Consider the following 19504-nt stretch of genomic DNA (forward strand, 5'->3'; position numbering starts at 1 on the left):
CTTAAGAGGGTCAAGACACAAATCTGAGCTCCTTTAATAAATTCAGAAATAACCAAGAAATTTGAGATTACCAGACAAACAAAAACAAAGCAAAAATTAACACACAAACCATAGCAACAACAACAAAGACTACAGCAGTTTCATATAGGAAAGAAGAAAGACTATCACTCCTATTTCCTTGAGTTTCCACACGGGTGAATTATTATTTCAGCAGTTTGAAACATCTTAATCAGGATGTTTTCACGACGCAGATGAGCTGAGGATTACACATCACTGCCTCTGGAATAATGAATTTGAGCAAAAGATCAGCATACAACGCATTGATTCCCGAAGCAGTCAGCAGAAAATGGACATATATTGACCAATGAGTGGAATAATGGCTTTGTTGACAATCTCAGTGGAGAAGTTCAGTCTCTGCAACTTAGTGGGTGGAGAGACAAAAAAACACAGATATGGTGAAAATCCCTGTCCTCCCTATCATCTCTTTTCTCTGCCTTTCTTACACAATCATCCACTTTCAGTCACATACATGGCCAGATAGCCACAGAACAAGGATGGTGCATCATACAGAGCAGTTTGTTGGCTCTTCTGGCCACAGCTGACATGAAAACACTTCTCTCATCAGCAAAATATTTCTACCTTGCCAAATAGCTCTATAGCTTATTGAAACAATTAATATTATGACACCCCTCCTCACCTCTTAATAAAGTTAATTCAGCTGGCGTCAGCAAATCCACAATGGGCTCATGGTTCCAATTTATCCTTGTTAATGCTGTAAGGGCTCATGAGTATTACATAACTGCCAATATGTGAGCTGCATGTGACTCTTCTAAATACATACACTGTCCAAGAAGAGAAACAAAAGAAGAATAAATCAGTCTGAGATGGATGCAAAACAGGAAAGGGAGAAGGTGTGACAAATGGATCCAAAGAGTAGATGGAATAAAAGATAAAGTTGACTTTTTTTCTATTTAAGTACAAGCCTTAAAACTAAACTCTTTAGGGGAACAGAAAGCAATTGCATTAAAATGTAGCGACTCTGGAACAAAATAAAAGCAGCCTATTTTTTTGTCAATCAGTCACAGCATTCAACACTGTAATGAGATGGTGTTTATGTCATGAAATCAAGGAAAAAACATGCTGTGGAGAGGTGTTCACATGGGAGGAAACGGGACAGACCTGTGGAGAGATAAAACTGTTTAACTATATATTACTTATTTGAGTCCATTAATCACAAGTGTAGGTGGCAGGGATATTTGATGGTGAAACAGCTGGGCTGTTGGAAACCTGTAGTCTGGAAATCCACAAAGGGATCATGGCCCTTTGCTGCCAAGAAAGGGGATCATTCTACTCTCTTACTTCAGTCTATAATTTATTCTCCATCTATCCTTTTATTCTCTATAGAATTCTAAGTAGCTACACCTGAAAAACAAGAGTTGCTTTTCTCTTGTGTATAAAGTCTGTTATTTAATCTGTCCTCACTAAAGCATCTGAAAATGGGCAAAAGAAATATGATCACATTTTATGGTATGTCCAAGGTTTTTCACTCATGGACTAAAAAGGATTTCAGTTATATAGTTCAATCTCATAAACTGCATATACAAGGAATAAGATGAAAAGTTTAAGGCTACTAGACAGTCACTGGTTAACCAACACAAGATATCCATAATATATCAGGTAATGTTATTCCACTTTTAATGCCACTATACAAGATCTCATGTGGACTTCAGTAGATGATCCTGCCAACCATGTGCAAGGAAGATTAATTTAAGCTGTAAAAGATAAGAGAATCATCATCAAAAGAAGATAAATCCAATCTTATGAGAGGAATCAGAAAGCGCTTACTCATTTACCCTAGCAAAATGAAGGTTAAGAGAAGATATGATTAGAGTCTATAAATATATTGGCTGGTTAAAAGTAGAAAGATATGGGGAATTTTTAATGTACAGGATAGTGTCATAAAAAAAATGTGTGTATCCTAACCATAAGTACATTTAATCATAAAAACAGAAAAAGTTTCTAAACATGAAAATGGTGAATTTCCTTAATAGCTCTCTGCTTACAGAAGTAGACAGATAACCCTCCCTTTTAATGTGCAATTAACAAAGACCAGAGGTTTTTGTTTTGTAAAAAAGGTTAAATTCATTTTAAGAAAAGAGAAGACATGATACCACAATCTTACAAAAGGCAGAGCCAGAGTCAAACAACATATACTAGATCAACAGCATGAACAAAATCATAGTTTTACTTGATTTTAATCTCTGGTCAGCTTATTCTCAGAAAGTAGAACTCATCTTGATAGACCACCTTCAGATGCTTACTCTCCATAAGCTGTTTCCAGAAATATGCATTTCTTCAGTTTGAGAATCAGTCAATAACATATATAGCTTTACAGAACTCTCTTTCATGTTCCACTATGATGCTCACAGGATGAGCCTTTAAGTACAGTATTCACCTTGGAAACCAAAAATCTTTTGAACACTCTCCCCTTCAGAAACAAAATAATGTTTGGACTCTGTGGTACTTTAGGCACATTAAAATACAAATAGTCTCAAAACAGCCCGAAATAGACGCAAAAATGGAATCCTACAATTATTCCTATTTGTATGATTATTTACTTCAGTAGTCCCTACAGCTAGTCATTCCTCATCACCCCCAGCTTTACTAATGGGAGGTGTTATGGATGGATACAATGATATGCATGCACATTGAGTGGGTGTTGTGATACTCCAGGCATTTTCTTTTACTGATTACCTGACAAACAGTGAAACTTGAACATAAAAGCATATTCTTACTGGATTTTATTCACTGAGGCTTTGTTTTCTCTTTATTTTCTTCTAAATGGCTTAAAATAGAGATACAGCTGAACTACATTAACAATTCCAACACATAGGAACAAGGACATGCCTATTAATGCTCTGCAGAACAACAGATTGGCTGAGGGGGAATACAGAATAAGGTTTAAAAACGTATTCAGATCTGCATTCAAAGTTTGGTGAACCCTGAATACAGACATGCCACAATGACATCAAAGACAGCACTTAATCCATCTAAATACTTATGTTCAGATAAGATTATGGCAGCCATATTAACAATTTATCAGAGACAAAGTGCAGATAGAAAGAGGGGTGCTTTTTCCTTTCCTTGTAATAGAAATACTTTATGTTGCATCTCAGGTCTTTGCTTTATTGACTTTGTAAAAATAAATTCCTATCCCTGTCGGAATCCAGTACCCCAAAGAAATCAGCACTGTTGATTTATATAATTGCATAGCATTCTCAGTATATTTCTTTATTCTGTGCATGCTAGCACTTTATTTGCTTTCATTACTCTGCTGCACATCAAGCTTTTCTGTATTTTCATTATCTGTCTACAGCAATACCCAGGTGCCTTTCTCTTGACTGATTCCAGTTAATTTGGAACCTGACAATGTGTATCAGCATATTCTACTCCCTTTCATAATAATACATTTTAAGGATCGATGATATGAGTGGCAATTTTTTTTAATTAATGGAAATTAGCATTTTAGTGATATGTAAAATTAACAACTAATATATGTATCACTGCATTGGCCTTTCATTCAGATCATGAGCTAGCCTGCCAAGAATCAAGTTTTAAAAAAAAAGGCTGGATGGAAGCTCACCATTTTTTAGAAATGTCAGAGTCTGGAGAACTTAGAGATCCAGCTGAATTACTGCAAACAGATAATTCAGCCAGTTTAACCAATACATTACCCAGTGAATTAATAAACTGTTTACTAACCTACTATGCTACAACCATTCATTCTTTTCTAGGATACTATTTATTGTACAGGACACATGGCAGGATGAACAGGTAAGCAATGCAGTGAAGACTGGTCTGAGGAGTACATACTGTCCAAGGCATTGCATCAGTTATCCTATTGCTAATAAACATCAAATCCAGTCATCTGGGGAAGACTTTCAAAAGAACTTGCATCAGAGAAGTACATATACATGACAGAGACAAGAAATGTAAAACATAACCTGTAATGTTTTTCCTACTACTTTTTGTTAAATACTTTTTTTTTTTTTTTTAATAGTGACAGGTTTACTATAGATTCAGAAAATTATCCAAATTTTTTGGAAATATCTCTGGACTCCTCATGAACAGTTAAACAAGGGGGTGCTGAAAAGAAGGGGCTATGTCCATCTGTAAGCTGTGTACTGCTATAAGAACAACTGACTTTCGGAGCAAGAACCATGAAAATCTCATAGCTTTTGGCATTGAGAAGATGCCCCATTCTCTATTCTTGTCTATACTCTTTGAGATGGGAGGAAAAGTTGGAATGTGGCTCTGGAGTCCTGCACTATTTTATGCTAAGGATTTTGGATTGCCTTAATCTAGTGCTGTTCTCCTAAATAGAAGACCAACAAGAATGGAGCATGTGAGCAATCTTGCTGGGTGAACAAATCCCCCAGGTCAAACGTAAACACAGCTATTCAACTAAATGAAAAATAACTCACCCTTCAACATTTATCAGATTTAAAACAAAAACAAAACACAACAACATAGCTTACAGAAATGTTGCAAATATTTTAAGGAAAAAAATGACCATTGCATTTGAAATTGAAATTCCTATCTCTCAATAGGATTTTTGTAGCATTTGGAGAGTTCAGATAAACATCCAAAGTAGTGCTCAAATATCCTTCTAGTGTTCTCCTGTTACCAATGGCTTGACTTTGGTAACTTTCCTTGCCTTGAGATCTTCTTTAACAGGAAAGGTTTTTGTGTCCTGTCCCATCCTTACCCCCATTCAAGTGGTTCTGAAGAATCAAAGCACACAGATACAAAAGCAAAACACAAAAACAAAATGCAGGGTAGAAACACCATCGAACCCCTCCACTCCCCAAACCTTGACTTCTTCACCTATATGGCACCTCTGTGATAATTAAATATTTTAAAAGAATTACTTTGGTGATGATATCCAAACAAACAGGCATTCACCAGACTAGTGAGTCAACCCTCCAGAAATAGATCCTTGGAAAGAGTTATCTGAAGCAGATTTCTCTAAAATCGAGTATGGTCGGTTTCTGAATCTTAACACTAAGTGCCAGTGGCAAAAGAAGGGAGGGGATAAGGTGTCTCAAGAGCAATCTCTTCATGTCACAGAAGACTACAGGAAAACGAGAATGTGAGCTAAAATGACAGGATGGCAGAGTCTGTACTCCTCCAGGAATAAGGTGGGCTTAAGTGTCAAAAAGCCCTGTTGTTTCAGGGTTAGCTGTATTATCAGAGTTCTGCAACTGCCCCAGCATAGTAATTCTAAACACTTTGTGTCCGGTCCCAGTTTGTGTTATGGGGTATAAGCTAGTTATTCTACAACAACAACAACAACAAAAACAACAAAACAAAAATTACCACTTTTGCAAGCGGAGGCATTAAAGAAAAAAATAACCAGTACCAGATATATTGTTTTATATATCACACCCTTGTATGGGTGAAACTAATATAGTTATTGACAAGAATTCTTGATATTCAAATGACAAAATCTAATTTCTTGTTTGTTGACTTGTAGGTTTTTCCTCCCAAAGCAAAGGATGAGCAAAAACTGCTGGAAAAGAAGAAAATCAATGTCAAATATGTTCTTTTATCATTTTTTTAGAAACTTGGCTATAAGAAGAAGAGAAACTGAGGTATAGAGACCGTCATAAAGAAAGAGGATGTTATAAACACCTCTAGGGCAGTTTAACCATTAATTCATTCTGTTCCCCAGTTACTGCTTGAAACATTCATTCACATTATCTCCATTTACTGACTCTAAAATACATATCCCTGAAGTGACAGTAAAATCAGACACCTTCCCTTGATGGGTAACTTTTAGATACAAATAATGATTCCTTTTCACTAGCACTAATAAGCTCACTGTTTTGATGTGCTTTTACTGTATTAACCCTGAATCAGCAGAGTAAGTCTTCTCTGCATGCTCTCAGAAAAACCTAAGAAATGACCATACAAGTCCTGCCTTTAGCAAGACTTCCGTACAGATGGAAGTAGAAGTCAAATCAGTTCCATATTCAAAACTTATTCTCCCTACTGAGGCAGTTAACAAGAGGTATGACAGCATCAGTTTGGAAAATTAGTTTTGCAATACTGGTATCTGCCCATATTCAGTGGCTCAAGGCATTCCAGGTCTATATGGTTTCAACTTTTGATTAATAACTAGTTGTCCTAGGCCCACTATGAAAACTTCCAAAAATGTTAGGGAGAAATGAAGAAAAATGTCACTAGGAAAAACTTTGGATTTTCTTTCTAACAGGGAAAGGAAGAGTAAGGTCAGTCTGGTGAGTATGGTAAATAAATGTTAAAATTCTTACTTTATAAAGATGCCTAATTTTGCTCTTTCTTGCACTTTGAAGAAAAAGTCAAGCTCAATGGTGTGATGCCAGTGTGTAGTCAAGTTTCTAAGTTCAGTTTAATTTTCTAATCTGTAGAGAGAAAGCCAAATCTAAAATCTAACCACCTCTGACTTCAGGGAATACTGATTTAATGAGTACTTTTTGTGCATAATGTTATACATAAAAGTACCTACATAAGTAAATATTGACACTTGTCTTCCAATTATATGGCTATAATACTACATATATTAGTAAAATCACTTATGAAGCTGCTCATTCTGCATGCTCAGATTCAACTGTAAATGTTATATATCCATGTTTTCCAATATGCAGTGGAATAACACCTTTGAAACTATTACAGAGGACGAGGAAGACACCTGAAACCATGTCAAGATTTTCGGGTGAAGAAGGTTTGAGAGGTACAATTTCTGATGCCAAGACATACACACAAGGTGCTAAATAGTAGAAAAGTCACATTGAACATATTTTATTCTCCCTTATCCTTTAGTGTTCCGTAACATATTCCACTGACAAAAAAGTTTAGAAAAAAACAAGAAATATTTCTCCATATACGACTGAGTATACTCATCTGTGTTTAGCATTTTCAATTCTCAGCATCAATGCTGACGATATCTCTGAGTCAAATATTATGGCTAGATATCTAAATGCTGAATAACTGTATGACTAAATACATCTGTGTTCATTAAGGCTAAATCAACATTCCTGTTTGTGCAGCAAATAAATTGCTACTGGGATTACAAAGAATTTTAGGTCTTCACTAGCTCTCCTGTTTCCATACAGCATTACGGGTCATCAGTTCTGTTGCAGGGCTTGTTTTGAGGTATCAGATCAGATATGCCTAGTGATTGAGAAATGAGTGTGCACATGTAAAATGACAATCATACACTTTTACTATGTTTTCTTTGTTTTTTTAAATATGAGGATAATAAGCAGAATGTAAGGCATTATTACCTAAGTTTGAATCATTCCTTTTAGATACCTAGAAATATTGCTACAAAATGACACAAAGGCAAAAAAGCACAATGAGTGCATCCCCAGTTATTGTACTTCAACACTTCGGCTAGGCATAACCCATTATCTATTTATTGCACATATCCTTATGTATCACAGAATGACTCACAGAGCTAAAATAATAACTGTAAAAATATCTGAATTTTATGCTGGATTGACAGCCCTGGAGACTTAAGTCTCCTGTTCATCCACAGTGCAGAAACAGTATAAGCAGCAGTACTACAAGCTTTTTCTCACCACCCACCCACCTGGAGAAACTACTGCTAAAGGTAAAAGATTTCTCAATTTTGGAGAATGATGTCTGCAGCCTTGAGTCTTCTATGGCCTCTTTTGCAGGGATGATAAGTACCTGCATCTCCAATTGACTTTCAAAGAAATTGAGAGTGATTTGAACCTATGGACAGAGGAGAGGCAAGTCCTTGTTGTAGTGAACAAGACACCTCACAGAATCACAGAATGGTTGAGGTTGGAAGGGACCTCTGGAGATCATCTAGTCCAACCCCCCTGCTCAAGCAGGGTCACCAAGAACACGTTGCACAGGATCGTGTCCAGGCGGGTTTTGAATATCTCCAGAGAAGGAGACTCCACAACCTCTCTGGGCAACCTGTGCCAGTGCTCTGTCACCCTCACAGTGAAGAAGTTTTTCCTCATGTTCAGATGGAACTGCCTGTGTTTCAGTTTGTGCCCGTTGCCTCGCGTCCTGTCTCTGGGCACCACTGAAAAGAGTCTGGTCCCATCCTCTCGACACCCTCCCTTCAGATACTTGTGCACGTTGATAAGATCTCCTCTCAGCCTTCTCTTCTCAGATTCAGGGAACCTAAATTAGCAGTCATCTCGTACAAAAAGAAATTCTGTGTTTCTCTGCTGAGATCACAAAAGGAAAGTAAGAAAGTCAAGTAATTGTTATTAAGTGGTTAATACTCCAAAAAAGGAGGGAAGCATACTGCAAGAAAAAGAAACTGATTATATCTAATTTGTGACCAAGGGAAGACTTGGCCAACACAGACATTTTATCAGCATTAATTCAACTAACCAATAATCTCTATTGATTGTTTAATATTTGGACAATTTCTCATTCTCCGTTAGGTAATTATGAGTCTTTGGGTGAGAACTTTATTGAGAATTACTTTCCATGAGATCAAAAGGAGTGTAAAAAAAACAGTAGTAGTGAAATCAAGTTCAAACCCAACCTCACTTTACATCTACCTAATGTAGTAAAGTCCCACAAGTATACTGTAACATACAAGTGTACTGTAACCTTTAACAACATAGACTGACATTTCTTCTCTTTTGCAACTGTGCTAAAAACAAAATATTATCCTGGGTTATAAACATAAATTGTCTGGTATCGCTGTGAAAATTTTGGACATAATGATACTTTGAAGAAAATGTCTTTTCACTATCTAAAAAACAGGAAATGTTTCACCTCGAAAACTTCCCTTGGAGAAAGTGCTGCCAAATTTATTTATTTATTTTAAGATTAAACTTTGACTAATATAAGCATTTCAAAAGCATACATGTATATAAAGATATATAGCATCACCTTTCTGTGAAAGTGTCTAATTAAGGTTAAACTTGCCCCTGTGGTAAATGTTAAATCATTTAATTATAATCAAAATTATCTAAATTGAATAGCTTCTGTTTCAAAGACTCACTTGCATGGTGCTAAGAAGCTCATTAAATTCAATTTGCAGTAATGTACGTCTGTCAAGTTTCCTTTCAGAACCACAGTATTATACTAAAGTTCTTTGATTATTTCCCTGTAGGGCAGCATTAATATGGCACACCACACAAAAGAAAAGCTTAGAAGATTCTTAAAGATCTACTTACCTTTTCTCCCCTTTCAGCATTCTGTCTCAAAGAAAAGAAACATTAATGAAAATATGATAATGCATTATGTAGATCCAAAACAAAAGTACCTTATGATAAAAAGAAGAAACAGGCAAAATTACCAAATGCCAAAAATTGTCAATAGATATATTTGTGCCAACAATATATCAGAATGTTCCTATACCAAAAATGAATCTTTAATGACTTGTTGGTAAGAGCTGACATTTTTATGATGACCACTTTACATTTAACATGATTCATTTAATGTAAAAGCATTTTACCAGCTTATATTTGCTGCACATTACTTAAATCAAACTTTAAATTACTCACATACCTCAGACCAAAACTCTTTCAGTCATACAGTAGTAATGATGTCCAGATAAGCCTGTTGTTATAATGTTTATATGCCTACAGACAATATGGTTTTACATGTAAGAGTTTGCATTACGCCAATGGCAGACAAGCTTGTGATATATCTTGTTCGCTTCTAGCTGCTGAAGGCAGAAGTAGCTTCTCTTTATACAGCAGCAGAGTCCCTAAAGCAGAAGTGAATGAGACATGAGAAAGGAATATTATCTTATTCTGCCATGTGTTTGTTTTTAAAGTTATACTTGCACCCTAGAAAAATTTGAGTCAATATTTAATATGTTGACACATAGCTTGGTAAGGTCAGAAGAGATCTGACAAAGATCAGAAGTCTTGCAGAAAATTCATTCAGTGGCACTGGTTTTGCACCTCCAAATTGTAAGCTGGCAGTTCAACATCATTCTCCTTGGGACTCCATACACCAAGTGCAGCTGACTGGCAGTTCTGCGACTGTGCTCAAATGAACAGCAACAAGAATGCATAGATTCCCCACGGGTAGTTTTGCACTATGGCTTGTCCTCTGACGTTGATACCATCTCTTCTGCAATTACACGAAACAGCCCACAGTGTCCTACGTGTTAGACTGGGAAAAACCTGAGATGTCTGAGAGAGCTCTGATGGAAAGAATATTTAAGAGAATAGACTAGCATCTGTGAAATTAAAAAGTGTATTAATGGTATAGGGGGTAGGAACAGCTGAGACTCCAGTAGTTTCCTGCCTTCCCTTTCCTGTTACACATTGAATGCCTCCTTCCATAGAAGGTACTTGATTCTGAAGGGCGGGCTGGACTGGCTATTACTGGGAAGACAATGCAAGGAAGGTATAATTGAAAACCAGGGTGACCACTAGAAAATATTCCATAAGACTGTTTCACAGATAGCAATTGTTATCCATAGCTTTTTAGGGTTTTTTTTCTTTTTTTGGGTGGGTGGGGAGGGCTATTAACTGTTAGCAACAGAGGGCCAGATCTTCAGGTGAAAAAACTGTCAAAAATATCACCAATTATTATTGACAAACCTGCTGGGGAAATTGGACAGAAATTTAGCAGCATAGTTACTCCAATCAGGGAAGCTGAATACTGCCTCTGATCATGGGGCAAACAGAATATTTATGTTCTACTCCATGCTCCATGCTTAGACTTCAGGGGAAGGAGAAAGAAGTGGGGGAGAGAAAGGGTGTCACCTCTGACTTCATCTGAAATGTGCTCCAAACTCTTACTGTGAGTACTGTAATACTGAAATAACAGTGTAGTGACATGACTACTGAATAATCACAGATATCTAGGGCCTTAAGTTTTATGAGGCAGAGTATTTTATGACAACACCGAGGTTTGAGTCACAAAAGGTAAGCAGAGGGAAGAGCATGACCTAGTGAATCACGTATGCTGCTAACAGGAAATTTTAGTTCTCTTCCAAGTTTCACGATCCAGTGTCTAGCCCTGGTTTAGTCTGTATAAGCTAATAACATTACAAAACAAGACAATATGCCATTCATTGCTTTCCAATATACACATGAAAGTTGATTTTGTTCAGGTCAGGCAATTAAGACTCCTGCATTTTTATAACCCTTTTGCTTACTGTTTGTGCCCCAGTTCTTCCTGCATTTAGTTCACCATTTTTCCATGGATGAAAAACTGGATACCATGGATGCTGGTATAAAATACTTGCCATTTTAAAAGCAGATTTGCTTACTTTAAACTTTTCTCAGAAATAAACATTTGATGCTTAATTCTTGGGGTTGGACTTACCCAGTCAGGTGCCTATAATAGAGGCAAACAGCAATGTGCTAAAATTCAAATTACGCATAAAGAGTTTTCCATATATTAAAAGGAAAGACAAGTGAACCCAGATATACTTACAACATACACCACTTCCACAAGTACCACAAGGTTTCACAAGGTAAATCAGCAGTGGAAATTAAGCATCAAAGACATTTTTATGTTTTCCCACTTTTTTCTGGCAGAAAAAGCAGCAATATCCCTGCAGACCTTGTTTCTTTCCTGTACATCGTTGGATCAGTCCTCTCTGAAACTGTGGACCAAGCACAATATCAATGCAATGTTTGTGAGGAGCGCTCACTGCCGTACGTTAAGGGACTCATGGAGTCCTGGCAACTGTTTGTTACAAGCTTAGGGGAAAATATCTCTGGATGGATTCCAAGAGCAGAGCTTAAAGCAATTTTTTTTCATACAGATATGCTGGAGTCAGCATATTAGAAGACAGGGTACTACATTGCAACAAGCAGGTCAAGGCTGGATGAGAGATTGAACAAGTTTTGTATCCTCCCACAAACTGTTTTGTTAATCTCCCAGTCCTCTCTCCTACCTTCTTCAGCCTCTTCTTTTAGTTCCTGGTACCATTTCAAAGATCAGAAAGATAGGAAGGGTATCATAAGAAATTCTGAAGAAACACCCAATGGATGAGATATCTAGAGTTGAAAATGAAAGACATGAAAGTGTGAGCCCTTTGGCAACCCTACTGCTGCACCTGTTTTAGTGCTCAGGAAATCAGAAATGAAAGGTGCAAAATAGAAGGTTTCAACCTAGTCACAAGCAACTTTAAACCTCTGTTTATGAATGAATCAACAAACTTTACTATAATTTAAGTAATTTGTTTTCAAGTGTTATGCGGCTATGTTACTTTGCCTCTCCAAGAAGCTAAAGTGTTTGTGGAATCCTGCATTTATAAATTATGTTAGCATTTGGGACAAAAAAGTTACCTTTTTGCTTTGTCAAAGTAATAACAAAAAGTACATACTTTTTTAAACAGATGTCCATTATACCTGCCTTTGAAGAAGCAGCATAACCTATTAAGTACGTATCAGAATAAAATTGCTATTATTAATTAAAAATGCAGTGTAAGGAGAGTCACTGCTGAAAGGTCTCAGGACTCAGAGACTTAAGAGGAAATTCTCTTACATTCAACAAGTCTATTACTGGAGCCAGAATCACTTTGGGTTCTAATTGTGGGTCAGCCCCTAAATGTTTCAGCAAATATCTTCTCCTTTATCGCCTCTCTCTAACTTTGCTCCAAGGGATTCAGTTTTCTGTGACCCAACACTAGTTTTGATGTAGCACAGATGCGTAACATTGGCTCAGACTTTTTAGAAACTTGTTATGTTATGGGAAAGAGCTGTGACAAAATAGACAATCTAGAGACATACAAGATAAGAAAGGTAAAATTGCAGACAGCGGTAAGATTGATGAAAATGGGATAGTCAGCAGCTCAAGGATTCAAGAGGAAGAGTACTGACTTGAAAAAAGTATATAAATCTAAGGGGAAAAACAGGGAGCTGGAATAAGGCAACTCCAGAACATCAAGTATCATCCCATTCCCAAGAGCAACTGCAGCCAACCTTCCCCACCTGCCTGCTGACTGCCTGGCCAGCAAAGACTCAAGTGTCTTATCAAGGGGGATTAAGCAAATTAGTGCTTAGCCTAGTAGCTCACCTGTTCTAGCTACAAACCGTATTAGCCAATAAATTATTGCTTGTACTTTTAATTAGTGCATATCCTGCTTGCAGTCTCTTTGTGTATAGAAAAAGTTGCCCAGAATGACCCAGACAGTGTAACCCTCTGCTTCTAACTGGACCTTTTCCTGCTTTGTCCTTACAGATTACACCAGACAGGCTCTCCACGGCTCTGTCCTTGGAATTCCAAGAGACAAACCTTTTCTTCAGTCTTCACAATATAATTTGAACCTAATGTTTTACAATAATTGGGCCACATTGACCAAAATTTTGCCATAATTTTTGCAGATTAATAAATTTATTTAACTTATTGTTGTACAAATGCCTAAATAAAGTAGGCATTTCACAGTTTGAGCCAACATTAACATGACAAGGCAATGAGAAATGTGCAAGAATAACAATGTAAAAAGTAACTAAAGCATCGACCTACTATTTCTTTGTTTATTTTCTTTTGGGGCTGAAGTGCGAGAGTAACACTGTAGAAAAGGAAGAACAAAAAAGGATGTTCTTTCTTACTCTAAAACATATAATTTAATAACAATTTTAAAAAATGTGAGTCCCTATTTTGCATGCCATGTTTCACTTGCAAAGAAACTAACAAAAGACATCATGAAATCTCAAGTCTGAATCATTTATTTGGACGAAACACATAGGCTATTTAAATGGGCAGTAATTCCCTTCTGCTGTCAGAAGATAAAGGCTTACAATTTTCTTCTGTACAATACCTTTTACATTTGAGCATGTCATCATGCTCTTTAAAAAGCAGGAGAGAAGGGGCTAGAGAGAAGCACTTAATTCCAGTGTTTTACCCTAGCACTGAAAGGGATTACTGCCAGCTGTAAAGATACTTAATTCATGTCTTCTTACAAGAGAAAATGAAGGCCAGTTGTCAGGTGCATTATATGGTACCACGCAAATGTTGGCATTATTTTATAGTGCTGTCATATTCAGAAAAGTGACTACAGAAAATATGACATTAGGCACATTTGCTCCTTTCCTATCTTCAAACAATTATCTGAGCAACTTTTTTGACAATAATTTTTGGCTCCTTTGAACTTTGCATAGCAAATACCACTACTGGAGAGTAAAGTATGTTGTACCAAGCACGCTTTCCTGAAATCACCCGCATTATTGTCAGCTAAACTGTGAAAGCAGTACTGAAAATGGGATCCTGGGATAGGTGGTGACAGACAGAAGTGAACATTATGAATACATCATCTGGCAGCTCCTACCAAATGCAACTGGCAAAATAGGAAAACTCCTGAATATCTAGAACATAAAATAAAAACTAGCAACAATTTCTGAATTTTGAATGTCTAAAATTTTAACCAAATACATGAAAACTTCTACCAATATTCCAGCTAACTATTAAGTTGTTCCATTTTTACCCAACTGTGAATTATGACCTATATTAATGATATAGGAATCTTTAGAGGACTATGATCAGCTCTAGAAATGACAGAAATGCACCAAATGCAACTGTGACTGTTGGTCACGATTTAAAAGCAAACACTCAGAAAAAAGCAAAAATACACGAACATATTGACATTTTCTGCCACTACTGACTATTGACAGCAAGTAAAACATTCCAACTTCTCTCTTGTTGAAGGAATTCATGACTTTTTTCCTGGAGGCTTCATGTTTTATGAAATATATATAACAACAGAAAAATCAGCAGCATCCTTGATTAGATGATGGAAAGCTGCACAGATCACAGTAAGTAAAATAAATATTCTAAAGTGCTTAGTAGTTTCACACACAAACATTCTGCAGGATGATCTGGAAATTGCCAAAAACAATTTTTACTGAAATCAGTGATTCAGTTTTCAGGACTATAAAAATCATCTGGCATTCGTAACTTGGAAACTGCAAGCCTACTCTCTCTCTGTTACGATTCAACTATCTCCTGTAATTCTGCTCTAGGAACACTAATTAAATTACTATGTCTATATATAATTGGTGCCCCAGACTGTATTCTAATGGATATCCTGTCTTTAATATGGAAATTGAAATACTCCACCAGTCAAAGGAAGAGGTAGTCTATCACTCCCACATATTTAACTGATCCTCTTATGTCACACTGGACAAAAATGTATTTCTGTACTCGTAAGGAATTTTTTTAATCCAGAGTGATTCAGATGTTCCTACACTATAGAAAGGCCATTTCAGCATCCAAAAAGCTTATTCTTGACATAGGCTTGAATTATCAAAACCCCATAAAATCACTGGACTTTATGGCAGATCAGCACTTTTCAGGATCAGAACAAAATATCCTGCTAAAGAAAATTAGAAACTTATTCATGATGCAGACAGGAATATCCACTGAAGTACAGCAGAAGGATGTTTCTGTGAGCTACAGCAACATGATGCTTTCCCAATAACACAATTATTTGATTAAATTAGAATTAATTTTAATTTAATGGGTTCAGCTTTCAGATTTGCAGTTCTTTCTGCCAGGCACCTAAACAGTTGAATGAAATGAGAGCCTATACACCTTTGGTGTCTACTCTACAAATCAAAATTTTGACTTATTTTTTACTCATTTATTGGCATGGACCTCCAAAATTGACTAGTGTAGTAAACAAGAATTCAGAGAAGAGAAGTATGGGTATGAATAATTTAATGAGAACCTTTTAAACAATTTTACACAAAAGAAGTAGTCAAAGGAATGCACAAGTGGGAAAAAGAATGCAATTCTAGCAGGTGTAATTAGCAACAGTGTAATGACATTAAGAGGGGAAAAACATAGATAGCATATTAAAGGGGGGCAGGGAGAGGGTAGAAGGTTTCCTAAATGGAAGGAAGGAAGGCACTGAAAGGTTTTACTTTTTTGCTCTTTTCTGTAATTCTAAAGTAGGGGCTACCTTCCAGGTTAGCATGGATTTAACAACAATGATGAGCCTGACTACCAGTTCACTGATCACAATTCACAGTAAAATCATCCAAGAAGATTGTACCCCTTGTTCAGATTGTGCTGTGTCTCCCATTAATGCTTCCAAGCAGCTGTGCCGATGGCTGGGTACTCTCTTCACTCATCACAGTGTGGAGATCCTTTTCAAGGGAAACTGTCATCTTAAATGTAAATTCTCATTATGTGTGTACCACACATGTAAGATTCATGATTCTGAATATCATTTTAATAATCACCATCTCTCCCTATATATTTCCATGACAACAGCAGGATAAAAACCTAGCAGTTAGCTATGCTAACAATTTGACTCATTATTCTGAAATCTGTTTTATCATATGAAAATCTGTCCTGCATGTTAATTGTCCATTTATAGGACCAGATGGTAATTCACTAATATCAACTAACGTAAAGATCTGATAGGCACTACTTTTTCATTTGAACTTTTCCGCCTCCTTTCTATAAATTATCTTTGCATACATTGTATTTTCTCTTCCATATATGGCTTCATCTCTTTTTTCCCCATCACATTTTTCCTATAATTCATTCTTTTTTAATTTGAATAACTGACTTTTCCAGCCTTCTTTAGCAAAAGATAAATCCAAAAACATCTGAGCATGAGTTCAGTATCTTTCACAATTTGGGGAAGCTGGTTGGCCATACTGTTCACAGAAGCTATTGGTTCTTATCAAAACTGTATTTCATGCTTAGTACTGTTTAACAAAACACATCCCTGTGAAGAAATAATAAAATCAGTGTGTACATCAAAAGAAGCTATAGTGGCAGCAAAGTGACTTTTCTTTAATGGACAATGCTGTACTAAAATACACCATTTCATATGTTTATTGAATGAAAGTGACTTCACTCCTCTCTCAATAGTTCTGTTTTATCACATGCTACTTTCTACAAAATTCTTTCAGAAACCTGCTAAGCTTGAGATGTGGCCTTTTCTGTAAGTTTCTTTCCAATCAATTAAATACCTTGCTAACACATCTTTTTTTGTAGAATATAGGTGTGAGGAAAAAAAAAAAAGAAGCAGGTACAAGATACATACAAGTCAGCAGTGAATAGGATTCTTACTGTTGCTATCCAGTTAAAAACATTGACTTGGAAGCAAGTGCTGATAAAAGACCACAGGAAACCAACAATGCCAAACTATTCATACAAAACACTTGAAAAGAAACTCACCAGTGTCACATATGACTGGCAATGGGAGGAAAAAAACTAAATAAACCAACTAACCTCTTTTTAAGTTTAGTATTAAAAAATAAAATAAAAAAAAATCCCCTGATGGATTAATGGGAGATTTGAAAACTATATTAGGAAGGTCGATGGAGAAATTTGGTTACTGAAGACTGTCTGTCACCCTAGAAAAGAAAGCAAAGCCACAAATCCTGTGTTTGACTTTATAAAGAATTATTAAGGTTTTTCAAGTTAACCTCTGAGTTTCCCAGTTCTGATACAGTACAAAGAAATAATGAGACTTAAGAGATTAATTCTTGCCTCCATTCGAATCAAAAGCAAAATTTCTATTAAGATGAGAATTTCTGTCAAGTCTTAACATTTTGGAAGATCCTAATCAAGCTTTTCTCTACCTCAGAGCATTCTTGATCTGTTTTTACACATACACTAGCAATTCTCTTCTAAAATCTCATGTGAAAAATACAATGCAACTGCAAAGCATTAAAATGTTTCCATGATTTTACAAGTAGGAAGGAGGCCTGCTCAAGATCAAAATATGTCAATAAGTCAAGTCTTATTTTATGAGTAGGAATGTTGTCTTCCAGATTAAATAGTCTGCCTTAGATGGCACATTACATGAAGGTACCCTTTACTTCATTATGCACTGAAGCTACTGAAAACATGAGAGGTGCTGGGGATGAATCACCTCTGTTTGGTTTGGACATCATTTAAATTAGGCTGGTCGGAGCAACAAGTTCTTTGCTTGAGATTAAACTACTTGAAAAACATCCACTCTAGACAAAATTGGCAACATTAATGAAACTAGAGATATTTGCAGGAAAGTGCTCCTTTTGTTTCAAGATGTAAAGCCAATACATGGAGAAGAAGAAACAAGTATGAATGAAAAAGTATGTTTGTTTATGACAGAAGCAATGCTTAATTGTATTTGAGAATATGCCTTTTCTTCCTTTTAGTCCCTATCATCAGTTCAACATGTGTGTAAAATGCTACTGGTTTTGATTAAGAAACATATATACAAAAGTGAAATAGTGTTATAATTACTCTTGATCAGAAAAAGACACTTTAACCTGCAAATATCCAGCTCAGGATTCAATCTTCACCTTGTGAATAGTTCTCTAGATGCACACACACTTACAGATGCAATTATCTGAATATGTTGCTGCACCTGAGTATGAACCTCGCCTTTTCATTTTAAAGACTTTGAACTAAGCCTGTGGTCAAACAACCGCGAAAGCCTCTGTGGCTATCTGTATTTCCGTTTTTCTACACTTTGAACCTCCCCATTAAAGATTTTTGCCTCACAGCAGAAGTAATGAGTGGTTAAGTGGATATTCCTCATCTGCCTCAGTGCAAAATAGACACGTTGTGTGAATGTAGTATTCTTTAATGCAAAATCTCAAGGACTAGCTTGAACCGCTTCTGAAATCGACTGAACAATCTGCCCATCGGGCCAAGACAGGGCAGCACGAAAAAGTAGTTAAAAAATACATGTCTCTATCAGCTTCTGCAGCAATTACCTGACCATCACCCACTTGTCCTTACAACCTAATAACAATTTTGGATGACCATGACACACCGCATGACAAACCTAGACACCGCCAAACAATTTTAAAAAAATTATTAGATTTTACAACTGGATAGAGTATTTATATATTCACTTTCCTTATTATTTATTATATAAATTATTTACAGCTTGTAATATTATTTATATATTATAGAAAGAACAACACAATATTAAATCTGATTAATATTATGTAATGTGGGGTGTAATTAATATTAATAAATAATACATGAATAATATATTATTTATATATTCACATTCACTGATATCAGTAAAGTTAGGTCTGTGAAGCATTAGTGTAAGACCAAAATAAAGCTCCTCACCTTTCACAAGAGGACAAGCAAGTCTGCAGACAATAGGAGGAAATTAATAATAATGGCCTATACTGCATTTAGAGTAAATATGAACAAAGTGAAAAGACTTTTGCAGGTATTGTCTATTAAAACTTAACGATTCCCATACATCCAAGTTACCAGCCACTAAGGATGATCTCTGATACGTAAATCAAGAACATCAGTCAAATGACACAACATCCCTACTATGAATACTACTTCACATAGCTTTATTCCTTCAAAATGTAATCGACTGCTTTAGTATTACACAATGTGTTTGATTTCTAGCTGAGGGATATAGCCCTGCAAGCAAACGCCATGTAACTCTACTAGTATAATTCTTCTACTTCACAGACAACGAAAGACAATATATTAGACACTGTGAGCAGTAAATAAACTTCAATCTCTAAGGTGAAGTATTGCTCTAGTCCTTATGTTTGATATGCTA

Source organism: Apteryx mantelli, chromosome 4, assembly GCF_036417845.1.
Source record: "Apteryx mantelli isolate bAptMan1 chromosome 4, bAptMan1.hap1, whole genome shotgun sequence".
Taxonomy (NCBI): Eukaryota; Metazoa; Chordata; class Aves; order Apterygiformes; family Apterygidae; genus Apteryx; species Apteryx mantelli.